The following is a 22,340-nucleotide window of genomic DNA, read 5'->3' as shown; positions in this document are numbered from 1 at the left end:
GATGCATTTGCATCTTTGCTATATTAGCTAATTAGTTTAAGTAGTTTTAGCTTAATTTCATTCACTTTCTTTGAAATAAATAAGCATTTGTGTGAGTTTTCTCTCCATGCATTCATGAACCAAGAACTAGGTGGAATTTGGCCATATTTGTGCAAAGAATTCAAGGAGTTGACAAATGAATTAGCATGAATGAATCTCTTGAAAATTGTTGCATAGAATGGCAAAACTTTGAAGCAAATTCTTTGGTTAATGATAGGTAATGAAGCAAGAAGGTCATGGAGCAAGAATTGGAGCAAGAAGCCTTGAGAATACATCAAGCTTGGCAAGGAGGCAGAGGACTTGCACGTTGCCAACTTGGAGGAAGGGGTGAGTGTTTGATGGCAACGCAAAGCACCCTGGAGAGCAAATGTTGGCGTTGCCAACTTGGAGAAAGGAGTGAGTGTTTGATGGCAACGCAGGCAAGCAAGGAGCTGAGCCAAGGAGAAGGTCGAGGGCGTTGCCAACGCCAGAAACAAGGGACGTGTTCCTTGGCAACGCACACAAGCAAGGCTTGGCCCAGGAGGAAGAGGAGCTGGCGTTGCCAACGCCAGGAACCATAGGCGTTATCCAAGGCAACGCCAAGCAACAAGAATGGAGCATTGAAGAGTAGTCGAGCACGTTGCCAACACCAGGGAGAGCTAGAGTGTTTGGTGACAACGCCCAAGCATGGAGGATGTCCAAGAAAAGGAAGCTGGCGTTGCCAACTTGGAATATAGGGGCGTTATCCACAACAACTCCAACAAGGCAGCCTGACCTTACCTCCTTCAATGGAGTATATCTTGAGCTACAAAACTCCAAATGAGGTGATTCCAACGGCATTTGAAAGTAGACATCCAGAGCTTTCCAACCATATATGATAGTATGGGGTTGGCATTCATTTTGAAGCTTCAAAAGCTGGCGTTGTCAACGCTGGAAACAAGGGCGTTTTTACCAAAAACGTGTGCGATTTTGGCAGCCTGACCATGTCTTCTTCAAACGAGCATAACTTGAGTTGTAGAGATCCAAATTGAGTGCTTTCAATTTCATTGGAAAGCTGACATTCAGAGCTTTCCAACCATATATAATAGTCCAGAGTGAAGCATGAAATGGAAGCTCGAATCAGAGTCATCTTTAGGCCCAAAAACAAGAAAATGAGGTTGAGATTCAAGGAAGAATGAATGAGCCAAGAGAGGGGGTCGAACACGTTGCCAAGGCTAAAATGGCCTGGCGTGTTCCTTGGCAACTTGGGCAACAACGCCCAGGCCAAGAAATCTGGGCTAGAGGCGTTGTCATGGGCGTTATTGGTGAAGTGTTTGGCAAAAACGCCCAACCAAGGCAGCCTGACCTTACCCTCTTCAATGGAGCATAACTTGAGCTAGGAAGGTCCAAATGAGGTGATTTCAGTGGCATTGGAAAGTAGACATCAAGAGATTTCCAATAATATATCATAGTTCATATTTAGGCAAAGGATTGAAACTCAAATTCTGGGAAACATTAGGCATGAGAGAAGAGTCAAGAAGAAGAAGAGCAAGTTGTTAGCAACAACTTGGGCCAACAACGCCCAAGTCTCAAAGCTCACTCCCAGGAAAACCACATGCACGTTGCCAACGTGCATTAAGCCTGGAGTTATTGCCAATAACGCCACTCATGGGCCAGAATTGATGACAAACTTGCTCTGCTTCCTCTGTTCCTCACAAAGGCCAGCAACTTCTTCAATTGAACCAGAAATTCAACAAAGAGAAAGCCCACATTGCTAGCCCAAATTAAAGACCTCTGAAGGAGTTTTAGGAGTAGTATAAATAGAGAAAAGTTTGATACTTAGAAGGACTCTTTTTTTACACTACTTTTTGCTTGTAACTTGTTTTGAGATTTTTGGACACTTAGACATTTTCTCACCGGTTTTCTATTTTGTTTTTCTTGCAACTTTGAATTACAGTTTTAAGATCTTCTTCTTCTTTATCTTCTTCATTCTTCTCTACTCAATTCTCATGTTTACTTTTGTATTTGTTGTTGAATTTAGAGCTATGATTCACTAAACCCCATTTTCATTAGGGGGAGGAGCTCTGTTTATTGGATTGAGTTGATAACTCTTCTTCTCCTTCTTAATTCAAGTGGTTGATCCAAGAGGAGATTCTTGTTCTTCAAAGATTCAATCACCATCGAGAGAGGGATTAATCTATGTGAATCATGTGGTGAATTTGGACAAGGAGCCACATAATTCAGTTTAGAGTTCATCCTCTCATGATTTCCTTAATCAATACACCTTGGTTGGTATGTGAGATGTAACCTCCTTTGGTTGAGATTATGGAAGTTGTGTGGCTTGGTTAAGGAAGTGAACTTCATCTCTTCTCATGAACAATTAGATCACGAGAGTGGCAATTGGTTGTGTTGAGAGAAATTGAGTTACCAAGAGATTGGGACTCAATTACCCACAATTTTCCATGGATCTATACCCATGATTGAGAAGGAATTGATCAATATCAATTCATGAAAATTTGCATCTCTGATCCCTAATGATCTCTCCATCATTAATTCTCACCTCTTTTGCTCTTTAGTTGTTTTGAATACCCATTACCCAATCCCCTTTTATCTTCTTGCAATTTATCATTCTTACCATTTACATTCTGTTTATCTAATTCTTGCAATTTACTCTTCTGCTCTTTATAATCCCGCAATCTTTACTTTCTTGCAAGCTATCTTTAATGTCATTTAAGTTTCTTGCATTTTAAGTTTCAGTTATTTACTTTCATTGTTCTTCTTTATTCTAGTTCTTTAAATTCTTTGTTATTTAACTTTCCGCAATTACATTCAAAAATCAAATCTCATGAATTCAAAACCATGTTTGCTTGACTAAATCTACCATTTAACTAAAGTTGCTTAATCTACCAATCTCCGTGGGATCGACCTCACTCTTAGTGAGTTTTATTACTTGATACGACCCGGTATACTTGCCGGTAATTGCGTGAAATTAACTTTTTACGTATCAAGTTTTTGGCGCCGTTGCCGGGGATTGGAAAAGATTGACAATGATTAAGTGAAATGAAGATCTAGATCTAGCATTTTTTTTATTAATTTTGTTCTCTGACTCTTTACTAACACACAAACTGTTTGAATTTTTGCTTAAACCAACTAACATTTCATTTCAGTCATGGATTGAAGTGTTGTTGTCTTCTTGGTGTGTGTGATTCTTATGCTTTGGTTGCATGTCAGGTACAAGGAGAACTATACCCACTTTTTGTGAACAAGACGAAAGAACCCTCAGGAGATTAAGAAGAGCTGAAAGAGGGAAATACATTGTTGGAGAAGAGGATTCAGAAGAAGAAGAACAAGTCATGGAGGGCACTTCACATAATCATGTTGAGGGAGTTGCCAACAATAACAACCCTGAAGGAGTTGCCAACAATAACAACCCACCTCAAAGGAGAGTTCTAGCTTCTTACACCCTCCCAAATCCAAGACACTGTGGGAGTAGCATACTTGCCCCCAATGTTCATGCAAATAATTTTGAATTGAAGCCTCAACTCATCACCCTTGTGCAAAACAATTGTTCCTATGGAGGAGGCCCACTTGAGGACCCAAATCAACACCTATCTGTCTTCCTGAGGATTTGTGAAACTGTCAAGACAAATGGTGTGCATCCAGATGTTTACAAGCTACTATTATTTCCATTCTCTTTGAGAGACAAGGCATTTCAATGGCTAGAAACATTCCCCAAGGAAAGTATCAACACTTGGGATGATTTGGTGAATAAATTCCTATCCAAATTCTATCCACCTCAAAGGATCATCAGGTTGAAAACAGAAGTGCAAACGTTTACTCAAATGAATGGGGAAACATTGTATGAGGCATGGGAAAGATACAAAGCTCTGCTTAGAAAATGTCCACCTGAGATGTTCAGTGAATGGGATAAGCTTCAAAATTTCTATGAAGGGTTGACTGAAAAATCTCAAGAGTCTTTAGATTACTCTGCAGGAGGCTCACTACAATTGATGAATACAGCCGAAGTAGCTCAGAATCTCATAGACATGGTGACAAATAACCAATACTTCTTTGCTCATCAAAGGCAACGCCAACCTGTGCAAAAGAAGGGTGTATTGGAACTAGAAGGAGTGGACACAATCTTGGCACAGAACAAGTTGATGCACCAACAGATCCAACAGCACATGGAAATGATGGCTAAGAGAATAGATAGCCTCCAACTAGCTTTAGTGAGCACAACAAATCAAGCTTCAATTGAATGGGGTCAAAATGAAGCAGGCAATGTTGAGCAGCAACAAGAACAAGTGCAATACATGCAAAATACCTTAAGTTCTTTTCAAAATGACTTCCATGGTGACACATACAACTCATCCTGGAGGAACCACCCCAACCTGAGATGGGGTGATAATCAAAACCAGTGGCAGAAAAATAACAACTCCAACCATTCCCGCAACACACACAACCAAAATTATTCATCTAACAACACTAACCAATACAAGAAACCACAAAACACATATCAACCACCCCACAATAATTCACAAATTCACCAAAATAACTTCTCCACACCACCATTCAACTCACAAAATGCCCACCTCAATGCTCCAAACAATTTCCAGCCACAACAATCATACCCTACCATACCACCCACTGACCATCATGAAACCAGGATCTCAAGTCTTGAAGCAGCCTTGCAAGCCCTTACCCAAAACACACAGTCACTTGCCCAGACCACTCAAGGTTTAGCCAAGGGGCAAGAGATTTTGCTCAAAGGACAAGAGAGACATGAAGCCACCATGAAGAACCTTGAAAGACAAGTGGGACAATTGGCCAAACAAGCTGAACGGCCAACCAATGTTCTCCCAAGTGATACAATCTCCAATCCAAAGGACACGGGAAAAGCCATAGAATGGGAGGAGTGCAAAGCAATCACTCTGATAAGTGGGAAGAAAGTGGAGACAGAAGCCATCACTAAAGAAGAGCACAACAAAGAAGGCTTAAAAGAGGAGGTGATAGAAACCTCTACACAAAGTGATAAATTAGCTAAGAAGGAGGCAATGAAATCATATCAACCAATGATTCCATACCCTCAAAGGTTCAAGGGAGAGAACAAAGAGAAGCAATACTCCAAATTTTTGGAGATATTCAAGACACTACACATCAACATCCCTTTCATTGAAGTACTTGAATAGATGCCCCTATATGCTAAGTTCATGAAGGAATTGTTGACAAAGAAAAGATCCTTGAAAGAGGGACAAACGGTTGTGATGACCAGGGAGTGTAGTGCCATCATCCAGAGAGGGTTGCCAAGAAAGAGGAAGGACCCAGGGAGCTTTCATATCCCCTGCACCATAGGCAACATGATGATTGAGAGAGCATTTTGTGACCTTGGTGCAAGCATAAATCTGATGCCTCTATCTTTGATGAGGAAGCTTCAGATTCATGAATTGAAACCCACAAAAATAGCCCTTCAAATGGCGGACAAATCTATTTAGCAAGCACTTGGGGTTGTGGAGAATGTATTGGTGAAAGTGGACAAATTTTTCCTCCCAGTTGACTTCGTCATTCTAGACATAGAGGAAGATGACAACACTCCCATCATCCTAGGGAGACCTTTCTTAGCTACTGCCAGGGCATTGATAGATGTTGAAAAAGGAGAATTGATGCTAAGGGTGCATGAAGAGCATATAGTATTCCATGTCTTCAAGAATTTGCAACTTTCCACCCAAGAGGAAGAGTGTATGAAGATTGATTCCATAGACCCAAACTTAAAAGAGGCACCTGATGAAACACTTCCAATGCACCTAAGCTCATGCTGGAAAAGAAAGGAAGAGGTAGAAGTGGTGCAACAAGCTCAAAGAATAGAGGAGAAGCTACAACCAAAACCTGCATTTGAGATTCTCAGCAAGAACATTCCAAAAATTGAGGCTTCGAAACCTGAACTACTTCCTAAAAAAGAAAAGAGTCCCAAGAAGAAAGTGCCAAGAGGATGGAGAAACAAAAAAATCCCCACTGAAGGCTTCTCACCAGGGGATAAAGTGATGCTAACTTACCAACCAATGGAAACATCTCCACACTTTTCTGGATATTACACAGTGAACAAAATCCTCTCACTTGAACATGTGGAAATCATCAAGAGAGACACTGGAAGGAAGCTCACGGTGAGAGGGGAAGGATTGAGGCACTATGATCATCATCCTCCCTAAAGAGGGACAACCGTCAAGCTAATGACGATAAAGAAGCGCTTGTTGGGAGGCAACCCAACCTGAGGTAGTTTTCTTTTCATAGCTAGTTTAATAAAAAGGTTAATTACCTTTATCCATATTGAAAGAAGCTAAGTTTGGTGTTGCACACCAAAACAATATAAGGGAGAATGAAGGATTCTAAGTTTGGTGTTCCACCAAAATCTCATCATAAAACATATTCTCACCTTCTGCATAATGCTAGCTTCAAGCATTTAGATAAACTAGTTAACTATTTTACTGTTTCCTAGTTTTTAGTTCTATTACCTTTGGCAAAGAAAAAGAAGTTCCATATATGGTTGATTTGATGCATGAGAACCATCGGCAAGGTACTAAGTTTGGTGTTCCCACACCAAAGTAAGTTCAAAAGCCCACAAATAATTCATGCATGCTAACCATTCTTCAAGTGCTTGGGGACAAGCAACTTTCAAAGTTCATTGTAGGCAGTCACTTCAATCTTGGGAAGGATTAAGCATCATCAATCAAAGAGGCAAAGAAGGATGTAAAGACCAACAATGATGATGATAAGGAGTAAAGCAAGTGAACTCCAAAAGGTTGTATTGTTAAGTGATTGTCTTTTACTTAAAACTGTTATGATTGAAAGTGATATTGTACCCCTGTTTATCTGCTTAGTATGACCTCTTTGTAGTTCAATAACTAAGATGTTTGATATATCATAACACCATACTCTTGAAATTGCTTGCACTCAATATCTATAAGAATGCAAACAGAGAACATTTCTTTGAAAAAGAATGATTGAGGAGTCAAAAATTTGTTTTGAGGCAAGCAAAAGATAAAGAGAAGTGGTGGTTCTAGTTGTATGATTGTGTATTGAGGTTGCATGTTTGTGAAAACCTGCATGGGAGCTCATAGGCAGGAAACAGAGTTCAAAGAAGTATTGTGGATATTCTCAAAAATCTTTTGATCCAAGAAGCAGCAAAAAAAAAAAAGAACATGGAAAAAGGCTCTGAGCATCAATTACTAGGAAGAAAAAGAAAGAAATAAGAACTCAAAGAGTTATTATCCTAGTTAAATGCTTGTGGTAGAATTGTGTCAAAGAGAGAGGCTTGAGCAAGTAAATCCTAAGGGGTGCTTCAACACCTAATACCTTAAAACTAACTGGTTTGGGAGTATTGATTGAAAGCTTATCTAAAGAGCCGCTTTGAGACATGACACTTAGAGTCAAGGCCAAGACACAAAAATTATAAGACTGCTTCAAGGTGATTACCTATAGAGAGATTTCCATGATATCATTTGAATGAAAATCCTAAGATCTAAGACTTCCAAAATGTAGGGACTAATAAGCACTGGAACCCTTGCATTAGCATATAATTCAGAGTTCACCCCACTATCACTTAATCACTTCACTCACCAAGGCATTACAAGTTATCCCTCAACTTGTTCCAATTAAAAGAAACCTGTGTGCATAGTTCTTTTCTTGCTTGAGGACAAGCAAGGTTTAAGTTTGGTGTTGTGATGCATTTGCATCTTTGCTATATTAGCTAATTAGTTTAAGTAGTTTTAGCTTAATTTCATTCACTTTCTTTGAAATAAATAAGCATTTGTGTGAGTTTTCTCTCCATGCATTCATGAACCAAGAACTAGGTGGAATTTGGCCATATTTGTGCAAAGAATTCAAGGAGTTGACAAATGAATTAGCATGAATGAATCTCTTGAAAATTGTTGCATAGAATGGCAAAACTTTGAAGCAAATTCTTTGGTTAATGATAGGTAATGAAGCAAGAAGGTCATGGAGCAAGAATTGGAGCAAGAAGCCTTGAGAATACATCAAGCTTGGCAAGGAGGCAGAGGACTTGCACGTTGCCAACTTGGAGGAAGGGGTGAGTGTTTGATGGCAACGCAAAGCACCCTGGAGAGCAAATGTTGGCGTTGCCAACTTGGAGAAAGGAGTGAGTGTTTGATGGCAACGCAGGCAAGCAAGGAGCTGAGCCAAGGAGAAGGTCGAGGGCTTTGCCAACGCCAGAAACAAGGGACGTGTTCCTTGGCAACGCACACAAGCAAGGCTTGGCCCAGGAGGAAGAGGAGCTGGCGTTGCCAACGCCAGGAACCATAGGCGTTATCCAAGGCAACGCCAAGCAACAAGAATGGAGCATTGAAGAGTAGTCGAGCACGTTGCCAACACCAGGGAGAGCTAGAGTGTTTGGTGACAACGCCCAAGCATGGAGGATGTCCAAGAAAAGGAAGCTGGCGTTGCCAACTTGGAATATAGGGGCGTTATCCACAACAACTCCAACAAGGCAGCCTGACCTTACCTCCTTCAATGGAGTATATCTTGATCTACAAAACTCCAAATGAGGTGATTTCAATGGAATTTGAAAGTAGACATCCAGAGCTTTCTAACCATATATCATAGTATGGGGTTGGCATTCATTTTGAAGCTTCAAAAGCTGGCGTTGGCAACGCTGGAAACAAGGGCGTTTTTACCAAAAACGTGTGCGATTTTGGCAGCCTGACCATGTCTCCTTCAAACGAGCATAACTTGAGTTGTAGAGATCCAAATTGAGTGATTTCAGTTTCATTAGAAAGCTGACATTCAGAGCTTTCCAACCATATATAATAGTCCATAGTGAAGCATGAAATAGAAGCTCAAATCAGAGTCATCTTTAGGCCCCAAAAACAAGGAAATGAGGTTGAGATTCAAGGAAGAATGAATGAGCCAAGAGAGGGGGTCGAACACGTTGCCAAGGCTAAAATGGCCTGGCGTGTTCCTTGGCAACTTGGGCAACAACGCCCAGGCCAAGAAATCTGGGCTAGAGGCGTTGTCATGGGCGTTATTGGTGAAGTGTTTGGCAAAAACGCCCAACCAAGGCAGCCTGACCTTACCCTCTTCAACGGAGCATAACTTGAGCTAGGAAGGTCCAAATGAGGTGATTCCAGTGGCATTGAAAAGTAGATATCAAGAGCTTTCCAATGATTTATCATAGTTCATATTTAGGCAAAGGATTGAAACTCAAATTCTGGGAAACATTAGGCATGAGAGAAGAGTCAAGAAGAAGAAGAGCAAGTTGTTTGCAACAACTTGGGCCAACAACGCCCAAGTCTCAAAGCTCACTCCCAGGAAAACCACATGCACGTTGCCAACGTGCATTAAGCCTGGAGTTATTGCCAATAACGCCACTCATGGGCCAGAATTGATGACAAACTTGCTCTGCTTCCTCTGTTCCTCACAAAGGCCAGCAACTTCTTCAATTGAACCAGAAATTCAACAAAGAGAAAGCCCACATTGCTAGCCCAAATTAAAGACCTCTGAAGGAGTTTTAGGAGTAGCATAAATAGAGAAAAGTTTGATACTTAGAAGGACTCTTTTTTTTACACTACATTTTGCTTGTAACTTGTTTTGAGATTTTTGGACACTTAGACATTTTCTCACCGGTTTTCTATTTTGTTTTCTTGCAACTTTGAATTACAGTTTTAAGATCTTCTTCTTCTTTATCTTCTTCATTCTTCTCTACTCAATTCTCATGTTTACTTTTGCATTTGTTGTTGAATTTAGAGCTATGATTCACTAAACCCCATTTTCATTAGGGGGAGGAGCTTTGTTTATTGGATTGAATTGATAACTCTTCTTCTCCTTCTTAATTCAAGTGGTTGATCCAAGAGGAGATTCTTGTTCTTCAAAGATTCAATCACCATCGAGAGAGGGATTAATCTATGTGAATCATGTGGTGAATTTGGACAAGGAGCCACATAATTCAGTTTAGAGTTCATCCTCTCATGATTTTCTTAATCAATACACCTTGGTTGGTATGTGAGATGTAACCTCCTTTGGTTGAGATTATGGAAGTTGTGTGGCTTGGTTAAGGAAGTGAACTTCATCTCTTCTCATGAACAATTAGATCACGAGAGTGGCAATTGGTTGTGTTGAGAGAAATTGAGTTACCAAGAGATTGGGACTCAATTACCCATAATTTGCCATGGATCTATACCCATGATTGAGAAGGAATTGATCAATATCAATTCATGAAAATTTGCATCTCTGATCCCTAATGATCTCTCCATCATTAATTCTCACCTCTTTTGCTCTTTAGTTGTTTTGAATACCCATTACCCAATCCCCTTTTATCTTCTTGCAATTTATCATTCTTACCATTTACATTCTGTTTATCTAATTCTTGCAATTTACTCTTCTGCTCTTTATAATCGCGCAATCTTTACTTTCTTGCAAGCTATCTTTAATGTCATTTAAGTTTCTTGCATTTTAAGTTTCAGTTATTTACTTTCATTGTTCTTCTTTATTCTAGTTCTTTAAATTCTTTGTTATTTAACTTTCCGCAATTACATTCAAAAATCAAATCTCATGAATTCAAAACCATGTTTGCTTGACTAAATCTACCATTTAACTAAAGTTGCTTAATCTACCAATCTCCGTGGGATCGACCTCACTCTTAGTGAGTTTTATTACTTGATATGACCCGGTATACTTGCCGGTAATTGCGTGAAATTAACTTTTTACGTATCACAAAGTATGGACTATTATATATTGCTGGAAAGCCCTGGATGTCTACTTTCCAAAGCAATTGGAAGCACGCCATTTTGAGTTCTGTAGCTCCAGAAAATCCATTTTGAGTGCAGGGAGGTCAAAATCCAACAGCATCAGCAGTCCTTCTTCAACCTCTGAATCTGATTTTTGCTCAAGTCCCTCAATTTCAGCCAGAAAATACCTGAAATTACAGAAAAACACACAAACTCATAGTAAAGTCCAGAAATGTGAATTTAACATAAAAACTAATGAAAACATCCCTAAAAGTAACTAGATCCTACTAAAAACATACTAAAAACAATGCCAAAAAGCGTATAAATTATCCGCTCATCACAACACCAAACTTAAATTGTTGCTTGTCCCCATGCAACTGAAAATCAAACAGGATAAAAAGAAGAGAATATACTATAAATTCCAAACTATCAATGAAACATAGCTCCAATCAGATGAGCGGGACTTGTAGCTTTTTGCCTCTTGAATAGTTTTGGCATCTCACTTTATCCATTGAAGTTCAGAATGATTGGCTTCTATAGGAACTCAGAGTTTAGATAGTGTTATTGACTCTCCTAGTTCAGTATGATGATTCTTGAACACAGCTATTTTATGAGTCTTGGCCGTGGCCCTAAGCACTTTGTTTTCCAGTATTACCACCGGATACATAAATGCCACAGACACATAATTGGGTGAACCTTTTCAGATTGTGACTCAGCTTTGCTAAAGTCCCCAATTAGAGGTGTCCAGGGTTCTTAAGCACACTCTTTTTTTGCTTTGGACCTTGACTTTAACCGCTCAGTCTCAAGTTTTCACTTGACACCTACACGCCACAAGCACATGGTTAGGGACAGCTCGGTTTAGCTGCTTAGACCAGGATTTTATTCCTTTAGGCCCTCCTATCCACTGATGCTCAAAGCCTTGGGATCCTTTTTATTTGCCCTTGCCTTTTGGTTTTAAGAGCTTTTGGCTTTTTCTGCTTGCTTTTTTTTTTCCTTTTTTTTCGCCTATTTTATTATTTTTTTTTCTGCAAGCTTTGTTCTTTGCTGTTTTTTCTTGCTTCAAGAATTATTTTTATGATTTTTCAGATTTTCAAATAACATGTCTCCTAGTCATCATTCTTTCAAGAGCCAACATATTTAACATTCTTAAACAACAACTTCAAAAGACACATGCACTGTTCAAGCATACATTCAAAAAACAAGAAGCATTGTCACCACATCAATATAATTAAACTAAGTTCAAGGATAAATTCAAAACTCATGTACTTCTTGTTCTTTTGAATTAAAACATTTTTCATTTAAGAGAGGTGATGGATTCATAGGACATTCATAACTTTAAGACAAAGTTACTAACTACTAATGATCATGTAATGAAGACACAAACATAGATAAGCACTTAACATAGAGAAAACGAAAAACAGAGAAAGTAAGAACAAGGAATGAGTCCACCTTAGTGATGGTGGCGTTTCCTTCTTGAGAAACCAATGATGTCCTTGAGCTCTTCTATGTCTCTTCCTTGTCTTTGTTGCTCCTCCCTCATTGTTTTTTGATCTTCTCTTATTTCATGAAGGATGATGGAGTGCTCTTGATGTTCCACCCTTAGTTGTCCCATGTTGGAACTTAATTCTCCTAGGGAGGTGTTGATTTGCTCCCAAAAATTCTGTGGAGGCAAGTGCATCCCTTGATGTATCTCAGGGATTTCTTGATGATGAGCTTCTTCATGTGCCTGTTGAGATTCATGAATGTGCTCTCTTGTTTGCTCCATCCTTTTCTTAGTGATGGGCTTGTGAGATGAATCTTTCCATCTCCCATGGCTCAGAGGTGGAAGCATTTATCTTCCCTTTCCTCTTTCTTGAGGTTTCTCTGGCCTTAGGTGCCATTAATGGTAATGGAAAAACAAAAAGCTTATGCTTTTACCACACCAAACTTAGAATATTGCTCGCCCTCAAGCAAGAGAAGAAAGAATAGATGAAGAAGAAGAAGATATGGAGGAGATAGAGGGATGTGTGTATGGATGTGAGTGGTGAATGGAAAACAGAAGGGATGACCATGAATGGAGAGAGAGAGGGTGAGGTGGGTGGGGATCCTGTGAGATTCACAGATCCTGAGATGATCATGTGGGGTCCACAGATCCTGAGATGATTCTGTGGGGTCCACAGATCCTGAGATGATCCTGTGGGGTCCACAGATCCTGAGGTGTTCAAGGAATTACAACCTTGCACCAAATTAGGCATGTAAAATTCCCTTGCACACAACTCTGGGCATTCAGCGCCAGGTTGGTGCCCATTTTGGGTGTTCAACGCCCATTTGTTGCCCATTTCTGGCGTTGAACGCCAGAACCATGCTTGTTCTGGGCGTTCAGCGCCAGCTCTTCTCCAGGGTGCAATTCTGGCGTTCAGCGCCCAGATGCTGCCCATTTTGGGCGTTCAGCGCCCAGATACTGCCCATTTTGGGTGTTCAGCGCCAGAACCATGCTCTGCCCATTTCGTTTATTTTGTGACTCCACATGATCATGAACCTAAGAAAACATGAAAAACAAAAACAAAATTAGATAAATAAACATTGGGTTGCCTCCCAACAAGTGCTTCTTTAATGTCAATAGCTTGACAGTGGGCTCTCATGGAGCCTCACAGATGTTCAGAGCTTTGTTGAGACTTCCCAACACCAAACTTAGAGTTTGGGTATGGGAGTTCAACACCAAACTTAGAGTTTGGTTGTGGCCTCCCAACACCAAACTGAGAGTTTGACTGTGGGGGCTCTGGTTGACTCTGTAGTGAGAGAAGCTTTTCATGCTTCCTCTCCATGGTTGCAGAGAGAGATCCTTGAGTTTTAAACACAAGGTTATCCTCATTTAGTTGAAGGATTAATTCCCCTCTGTCCACATCAATCACAGCTCTTGCTGTGGCTAGGAAGGGTCTTCCAATGATGATGGATTCATCTTCATCCTTCCCAGTATCTAGGATTATGAAATCAGCAGGGATGTAAAGGCTTTCAACCTTTACTAACATGTCCTCTACTTGTCCATAAGCCTCTTTTCTTGAATTGTCTGCCATCTCTAATGAGATTTTAGCAGCTTGCACCCCATAGATTCCCAGTTTCTCTATTACAGAGAGGGGCATGAGGTTTATCCCTGAACCAAGGTCACACAGAGCCTTAAAGATCATGGTGCCTATGGTACAAGGTATTATGAACTTTCCAGGATCCTGTTTCTTCTGAGGCAATGTCAGTTGATCCAGATCACTTAGTTCATTGGTGAACAAGGGAGGTTCATCTTCCCAAGTCTCAATACCAAATAATTTGGCATTTAGCTTTATGATTGCACCAAGGAACTTGGCAGCTTGCTCTTCAGTAACATCCTCATTCTCTTCAGAAGAGGAATACTCATCAAAGCTCATGAATGGCATAAGGAGGTTCAATGGAATCTCTATGGTCTCTAGATGAGTCTCAGATTCCTTAGGTTCCTCAGAGGGAAGCTCCTTATTGATCACTGGACGTCCCAGGAGGTCTTCCTCCTTGGGATTCACGTCCTTCTCCTCACTTGTGGGTTCGGCCATGGTAATTAATTCAATGGCCTTGCACTCTCCTTTTGGATTCTCCTCTGTATTGCTTGGGAGAGTACTAGGAGGGATTTCAGTGATCCTTTTACTCAGCTGGCCCACTTGTGCTTCCAAATTTCTAATGGAAGAGCTTGTTTCATTCATGAAACTCACAGTATTGTTGGATGCAGCTTGCATTCCATTCAGACTCTGAGAAATCATATTGACTTGCTGAGTCAATATTTTATTCTGAGCCAATATGGCATTCAGAGTATCAATTTCAAGAACTCCCTTCTTCATAGGCGTCCCATTATTCACAGGATTCCTCTCAGAAGTGTACATAAACTGGTTATTAGTAACCATGTCAATGAGTTCTTGAGCTTCTGCAGGCGTTTTCTTTAGGTGAATGAATCCACCTACAGAAGTATCCAATGACATCTTTGATAGCTCAGATAAACCATCATAGAATATATCCAGGATGGTCCATTCTGAAAGCATGTCAGAAGGACACTTTTTGGTCAGCTGCTTGTATCTTTCCCAAGCTTCATAGAGGGATTCACCTTCTTTCTGTCTGAAGGTTTGAACATCAGCTCTAAGCTTGCTCAGCTTTTGAGGAGAAAAGAACTTGGCTAAGAAAGCCGTGACCAGCTTATCCCAAGAGTTCAGGCTGTCTTTGGGTTGAGAGTCCAACCATATTCTAGCTTTGTCTCTTACAGCAAAAGGGAAAAGCATGAGCCTGTAGACTTCAGGATCTACTCCATTAGTCTTAACAGTATCACAGATCTGCAAGAATTCAGTTAAGAACTGAAAAGGATCTTCAGATGGAAGTCCATGAAACTTGCAGTTCTGCTGCATCAGAGAAACTAGCTGAGGTTTCAGCTCAAAATTGTTTGCTCCAATGGTAGGAATGGAGATGCTTCTTCCATGTAAATTGGAATTAGGTGCAGTAAAGTCACCAAGCATTCTCCTTGCATTATTGTTGTTGGGTTCGGCTGCCATCTCCTTTACTTGTTCGAAATTTTCAATAAGGTTGTCTCTGGATTGTTGTAATTTAGCTTCTCTTAGTTTTCTCTTCAGAGTCCTTTCAGGTTCTGGATCAGCTTCAACAAGAATGCCTTTTTCTTTGTCCCTGCTCATAAGAAAGAGAAGAGAAAAAAAAGAAGAGGAATCCTCTATGTCACAGTAAAGAGGTTCCTTATTGTTAGTAGAAGAAGAAAAGAAGAAAAAAAATTCGAACACAGATAGAAAAGGGGGTTCGAATTTGGTGAGTGATGTGAGGAAGAGATGTTAGTAGATGAATAAATAAATAGAATAAGATGAGAGAGGGAGAGGATTTTCGAAAATAATTTTTGAAAAAGAGTTAGTAATTTTTTTTGAAAAGTTTAAAATCAAAAGTTAAAATAATTAATTAATTAAAAAGAATTTTTGAAAAAGAGGGAGATATTTTCGAAAATTAGAGAGATAGAGTTAGTTAGATAGTTTTGAAAAAGGTAAGAAATAAACAAAAAGTTAGTTAGTTAGTTGAAACAAATTTTGAAAAGATAATAAGTTAGGAAGTTAGAAAAGATATTTTGCAATCATTTTTTTGAAAAAGGTAAGATAAGAAGATATTTTTGAAAAGATATGATAGAAATTAGTTTTTTGAAAAAGATTTGATTTTTAAAATCTCAATTAATGACTTGATACACAAGAAATCACAAGATATGATTCTAGAACTTAAAGTTTGAATCTTTCTTAACAAGTAAGTAACAAACTTGAAATTTTTGAATCAAAACATTAATTGCTGATGTTATTTTCGAAAATATGATGTAAAATTAAGAAAAATAATTTTGAAAAATATTTTTGAAATTTTAGAAAATAACTAAAAAAAATTGAAAAAAGATTTGATTTTTGAAAAAGATTTTGAAAAAGATAAGATTTTTTTTTAAATTGAAAATTTGATTTGACTCATAAAAACAACTAGATTTTAAAATTTTTTGAAAAAGTCAAATCTAATTTTCGAAATTTTAAGAGAGAAAAAGGGAAAGATATTTTTTTGATTTTTGAATTTTTATGATGAGAGAGAAAAACAAGAAAAATGATGCAATGTATGAAAGTTATGGATCAAAACAATGAATGCATGCAAGAATGCTATGAATGTCAAGATGAACACCAAGAACACTATGAAGATCATGATGAACATCAAGAACACATTTTTGAAAAATTTTTAATGCAAAGAAAACATGCAAGACACTAAACTTAGAATTCTTTAATGCTTAGACATAAAGAATTCAGGAATGCATATGAAAAACAAGAAAAGACACAAAACATGCAAATGCAAAGATCAAACAAGAAGACTTACCAAGAACAACTTGAAGATCATGAAGAACACTATGAATGCATGAATTTTTTCGAAAAATGCAAGATGAACATGCAATTGACACCAAACTTATAACATGACTCAAGACTATGCAAATGCAAAGATCAAACAAGAAGACTTACCAAGAACAACTTGAAGATCATGAAGAACACTATGAATGCATGAATTTTTTCGAAAAATGCAACATGAACATGCAATTGACACCAAACTTATAACATGACTCAAGACTCAAACAAGAAACACAAAAAATATTTTTGATTTTTATGATTTTCTAATTTTTTTGTATTTTCTTTTAATTTTTTCGAAAACAAAAGAAAAATTTTTGAAAGATTTTTGAAAACCTTTTGAAAACAAAATAAGAAGAAAATTACCTAATCTGAGCAACAGGATGAACCGTCAGTTGTCCAAACTCGAACAATCCCCGGCAACGGCGCCAATAACTTGGTGTTGTTGCCGGATCAAAACTTGGCACTGATGTTACCGGACCAAAAGCTTGCCGAAAACTCGAACAATCCCCGGCAACGGTGCCAAAAACTTGGTATGCGAAATTGTTACTCAGGTTGTGAATTATTGTTCGAAATTGATTCCCTGGTGATGGCACCAAAAACGGATGCACAAAACCATGGGCTAAACATATCTTCACAACTTCGCATAACTAACCAGCAAGTGCACTGGGTCGTCCAAGTAATAAAGCTTACGTGAGTAAGGGTCGATCCCATGGAGATTGTTGGTATGAAGCAAGCTATGGTCACCTTGTAAATCTCAGTTAGGCGGATATAAAATAGTTATGGAGTTTTCGAAATTAATAATAAAAGAAGGATAGAAATACTTATGTAAATCATTGGTGAGAATTTCAGATAAGCGTATGGAGATGCCTTCGTTCCTCTGAACCTCCACTTTCCTGCTGTCTTCATCCAATCAGTCTTACTCCTTTCCATGGCTGGCTTTATGCAAGGGCATCACCGTTGTCAGTGGCTACATCCCCTCCTCTTGTGAAAATGGTCCAAGATGCCCTGTCACGGCATGGCTAATCATCTGAGGTTCCCGATCATGCTGGAATAGGATTCACCCTCCTTTTGCGTCTGTCACTACGCCCAGCACTTGCGAGTTTGAAGCTCGTCACAGTCATTCAATCATTGAATCCTACTCGGAATACCACAGACAAGGTTTAGACTTTCCGGATTCTCTTGAATGCCGCCATCATTCTAGCTTACACCACGAAGATTCTGATTAAGAGATTTAAGAGACACTCATTCAATCTAAGGTAGAACGGAGGTGGTTGTCAGGCACGCGTTCATAGGGAATGATGATGATTGTCACATTCATCATATTCAGGTTGAAGTGCGAATGAATATCTTAGAAGCGAAATAAGATGAATTGAATAGAAAACAGTAGTACTTTGCATTAATCTTTGAGGAACAGCAGAGCTCCACACCTTAATCTATGGAGTGTAGAAACTCTACCGTTAAAAATACATAAGTGAAAGGTCCAGGCATGGCCGAATGGCCATCCCCCTAAAACGTGATCACAGGATCAGAATACAATCCAGGATGTCTAATACAATAGTAAAAGGTCCTATTTATAATAAACTAGCTACTAGGGTTTACAGAAGTAAGTAATTGATGCATAAATCCACTTCCGGGGCCCACTTGGTGTGTGCTTGGGCTGAGCTTGAAGTCTACACGTGGAGAGGTCATTCTTGGAGTTGAACGCCAGCTTTTGTGCCAGTTTGGGCGTTGAACTCCACTTTGCAACTTGTTTCTGGCGCTGGACGCCAGAATTGGGCAGAGAGCTGGCGTTGAACGCCAGTTTGTGTCATCTAAACTTGGGCAAAGTATGGACTATTATATAGTTCTGGAAAGCCCTGGATGTCTACTTTCCAACACAATTGGAAGCGCGCCATTTTGAGTTCTGTAGCTCCAGAAAATCCATTTTTAGTGCAGGGAGGTCAAAATCCAACAGCATCAGCAGTCCTTCTTCAACCTCTGAATCTGATTTTTGCTCAAGTCTCTCAATTTTAACCAGAAAATACCTGAAATCACAGAAAAACACACAAACTCATAGTAAAGTCCAGAAATGTGAATTTAACATAAAAACTAATGAAAACATCCCTAAAAGTAACTAGATCCTACTAAAAACATACTAAAAACAATGCCAAAAAGCGTATAAATTATCCGCTCATCACAACACCAAACTTAAATTGTTGCTTGTCCCCAAGCAACTGAAAATCAAACAGGATAAAAAGAAGAGAATATACTATAAATTCCAAACTATCAATGAAATATAGCTCCAATCAGATGAGCGGGACTTGTAGCTTTTTGCCTCTTGAATAGTTTTGGCATCTCACTTTATCCATTGAAGTTCAGAATGATTGGCTTCTATAGGAACTCAGAGTTTAGATAGTGTTATTGACTCTCCTAGTTCAGTATGATGATTCTTGAACACAGCTATTTTATGAGTCTTGACCGTGGCCCTAAGCACTTTGTTTTCCAGTATTACCACCGGATACATAAATGCCACAGACACATAATTGGGTGAATCTTTTCAGATTGTGACTCAGCTTTGCTAAAGTCCCCAATTAGAGGTGTCCAGGGTTCTTAAGCACACTCTTTTTTTGCTTTGGACCTTGACTTTAACCGCTCAGTCTCAAGTTTTCACTTGACACCTACACGCCACAAGCACATGGTTAGGGACAGCTCGGTTTAGCTGCTTAGACCAGGATTTTATTCCTTTAGGCCCTCCTATCCACTGATGCTCAAAGCCTTGGGATCCTTTTTATTTGCCCTTGCCTTTTGGTTTTAAGAGCTTTTGGCTTTTTCTGCTTGCTTTTTTTTTTCCTTTTTTTTTTGCCTATTTTATTATTTTTTTTCTGCAAGCTTTGTTCTTTGCTGCTTTTTCTTGCTTCAAGAATCATTTTTATGATTTTTCATATTATCAAATAACATGTCTCCTAGTCATCATTCTTTCAAGAGCCAACATATTTAACATTCTTAAACAACAACTTCAAAAGACACATGCACTGTTCAAGCATACATTCAGAAAACAAGAAGCATTGTTACCACATCAATATAATTAAACTAAGTTCAAGGATAAATTCAAAACTCATGTACTTCTTGTTCTTTTGAATTAAAACATTTTTCATTTAAGAGAGGTGATGGATTCATAGGACATTCATAACTTTAAGACAAAGTTACTAACTACTAATGATCATGTAATGAAGACACAAACATAGATAAGCACTTAACATAGAGAAAACGAAAAACAGAGAAAGTAAGAACAAGGAATGAGTCCACCTTAGTGATGGTGGCGTTTCCTTCTTGAGAAACCAATGATGTCCTTGAGCTCTTCTATGTCTCTTCCTTGTCTTTGTTGCTCCTCCCTCATTGTTTTTTGATCTTCTCTTATTTCATGAAGGATGATGGAGTGCTCTTGATGTTCCACCCTTAGTTGTCCCATGTTGGAACTTAATTCTCCTAGGGAGGTGTTGATTTGCTCCCAAAAATTCTGTGGAGGCAAGTGCATCCCTTGATGTATCTCAGGGATTTCTTGATGATGAGCTTCTTCATGTGCCTATTGAGATTCATGAATGTGCTCTCTTGTTTGCTCCATCCTTTTCTTAGTGATGGGCTTGTGAGATGAATCTTTCCATCTCCCATGGCTCAGAGGTGGAAGCATTTGTCTTCCCTTTCCCCTTTCTTGAGGTTTCTTTGGCCTTAGGTGCCATTAATGGTAATGGAAAAACAAAAAGCTTATGCTTTTACCACACCAAACTTAGAATATTGTTCGCCCTCAAGCAAGAGAAGAAAGAATAGATGAAGAAGAAGAAGATATGGAGGAGATAGAGGGATGTGTGTATGGATGTGAGTGGTGAATGGAAAACAGAAGGGATGACCATGAATGGAGAGAGAGAGGGTGAGGTGGGTGGGGATCCTGTGAGATTCACAGATCCTGAGATGATCTTGTGGGATCCACAGATCCTGAGATGATCCTATGGGGTCCACAGATCCTGAGATAATCCTGTGGGGTCCACAGATCCTGAGGTGTTCAAGGAATTACAACCTTGCACCAAATTAGGCATGTAAAATGCCCTTGCACACAACTCTGGACGTTCAGCGCCAGGTTGGTGCCCATTTTGGGCGTTCAACGCCCATTTGTTGCCCATTTCTAGCGTTGAACACCAGAACCATGCTTGTTCTGGGCGTTCAGCGCCAGCTCTTCTCCAGGGTGCAATTCTGGCGTTCAGCGCCCAGATGCTGCCCATTTTGGGCGTTCAGCGTCCAGATACTGCCCATTTTGGGCGTTCAGCGCCAGAATCATGCTCTGTTCTGGCGTTGAACGCCAGACAGGTGCTTCCTCCAGGGTGTGATTTTTCTTCCGCTGTTTTTGATTCTGTTTCTAAATTTTTCGTTTATTTTGTGACTCCACATGATCATGAACCTAAGAAAACATGAAAAACAAAAACAAAATTAGATAAATAAACATTGGGTTGCCTCCTAACAAGCGCTTCTTTAATGTCAATAGCTTGACAATGGGCTCTCATGGAGCCTCACAGATGTTCAGAGCTTTGTTGAGACTTCCCAACACCAAACTTAGAGTTTGGGTATGGGAGTTCAACACCAAACTTAGAGTTTGGTTGTGGCCCCCCAACACCAAACTGAGAGTTTGACTGTGGGGGCTCTGGTTGACTCTGTAGTGAGAGAAGATTTTCATGCTTCCTCTCCATGGTTGCAGAGAGAGATTCTTGAGTTTTAAACACAAGGTTATCCTCATTTAGTTGAAGGATTAATTCCCCTCTGTCCACATCAATCACAGCTCTTGCTGTGGCTAGGAAGGGTCTTCCAAGGATGATGGATTCATCTTCATCCTTCCCAGTATCTAGGATTATGAAATCAGCAGGGATGTAAAGGTTTTCAACCTTTACTAACATGTCCTCTACTTGTCCATAAGCCTCTTTTCTTGAATTGTCTGCCATCTCTAATGAGATTTTAGCAGCTTGCACCCCATAGATTCCCAGTTTCTCTATTACAGAGAGGGGCATGAGGTTTATCCCTAAACCAAGGTCACATAGAGCCTTAAAGATCATGGTGCTTATGGTATAAGGTATTATGAACTTTCCAGGATCCTGTTTCTTCTGAGGCAATGTCAGTTGATCCAGATCACTTAGTTCATTGGTGAACAAGGGAGGTTCATCTTCCCAAGTCTCAATACCAAATAATTTGGCATTTAGCTTCATGATTGCACCAAGGAACTTGGCAGCTTGCTCTTTAGTAACATCCTCATTCTCTTCAGAAGAGGAATACTCATCAGAGCTCATGAATGGCATAAGGAGGTTCAATGGAATCTCTATGGTCTCTAGATGAGTCTCAGATTCTTTAGGTTCCTCAGAGGGAAGCTCCTTATTGATCACTGGACGTCCCAGGAGGTCTTCCTCCTTGGGATTCACGTCCTTCTCCTCTCTTGTGGGTTCGGCCATGGTAATTAATTCAATGGCCTTGCACTCTCCTTTTGAATTCTCCTCTGTATTGCTTGGGAGAGTACTAGGAGGGATTTCAGTGATCCTTTTACTCAGCTGGCCCACTTGTGCTTCCAAATTTCTAATGGAAGAGCTTGTTTCATTCATGAAACTCACAGTAGCCTTAGATAGATCAGAGACTAAATTTGCTAAGCTAGATGGATTCTGCTCAGAATTCTCTGTCTGTTGCTGAGTGGATGATG

At 39.5% G+C, this 22,340-nt stretch overlaps 1 non-coding gene and 1 pseudogene across 1 annotated transcript; both read left to right on the top strand.

The window, feature by feature from the left end:
• Window positions 1-22,340, top strand: part of LOC112778125 (alpha-galactosidase 2-like) — a 65,096-nt pseudogene that overhangs the window by 11,067 nt on the left and 31,689 nt on the right.
• Window positions 14,759-14,866, top strand: LOC112780997 (small nucleolar RNA R71). Its single transcript, XR_003191798.1, has one exon. It is a non-coding gene; the product is annotated as a small nucleolar RNA R71 (small nucleolar RNA).

Source organism: Arachis hypogaea, chromosome 19 (assembly GCF_003086295.3).
Source record: "Arachis hypogaea cultivar Tifrunner chromosome 19, arahy.Tifrunner.gnm2.J5K5, whole genome shotgun sequence".
In the NCBI taxonomy this organism is placed as follows: Eukaryota; Viridiplantae; Streptophyta; class Magnoliopsida; order Fabales; family Fabaceae; genus Arachis; species Arachis hypogaea.
This window is presented reverse-complemented; position numbering and strand designations above follow the sequence as displayed.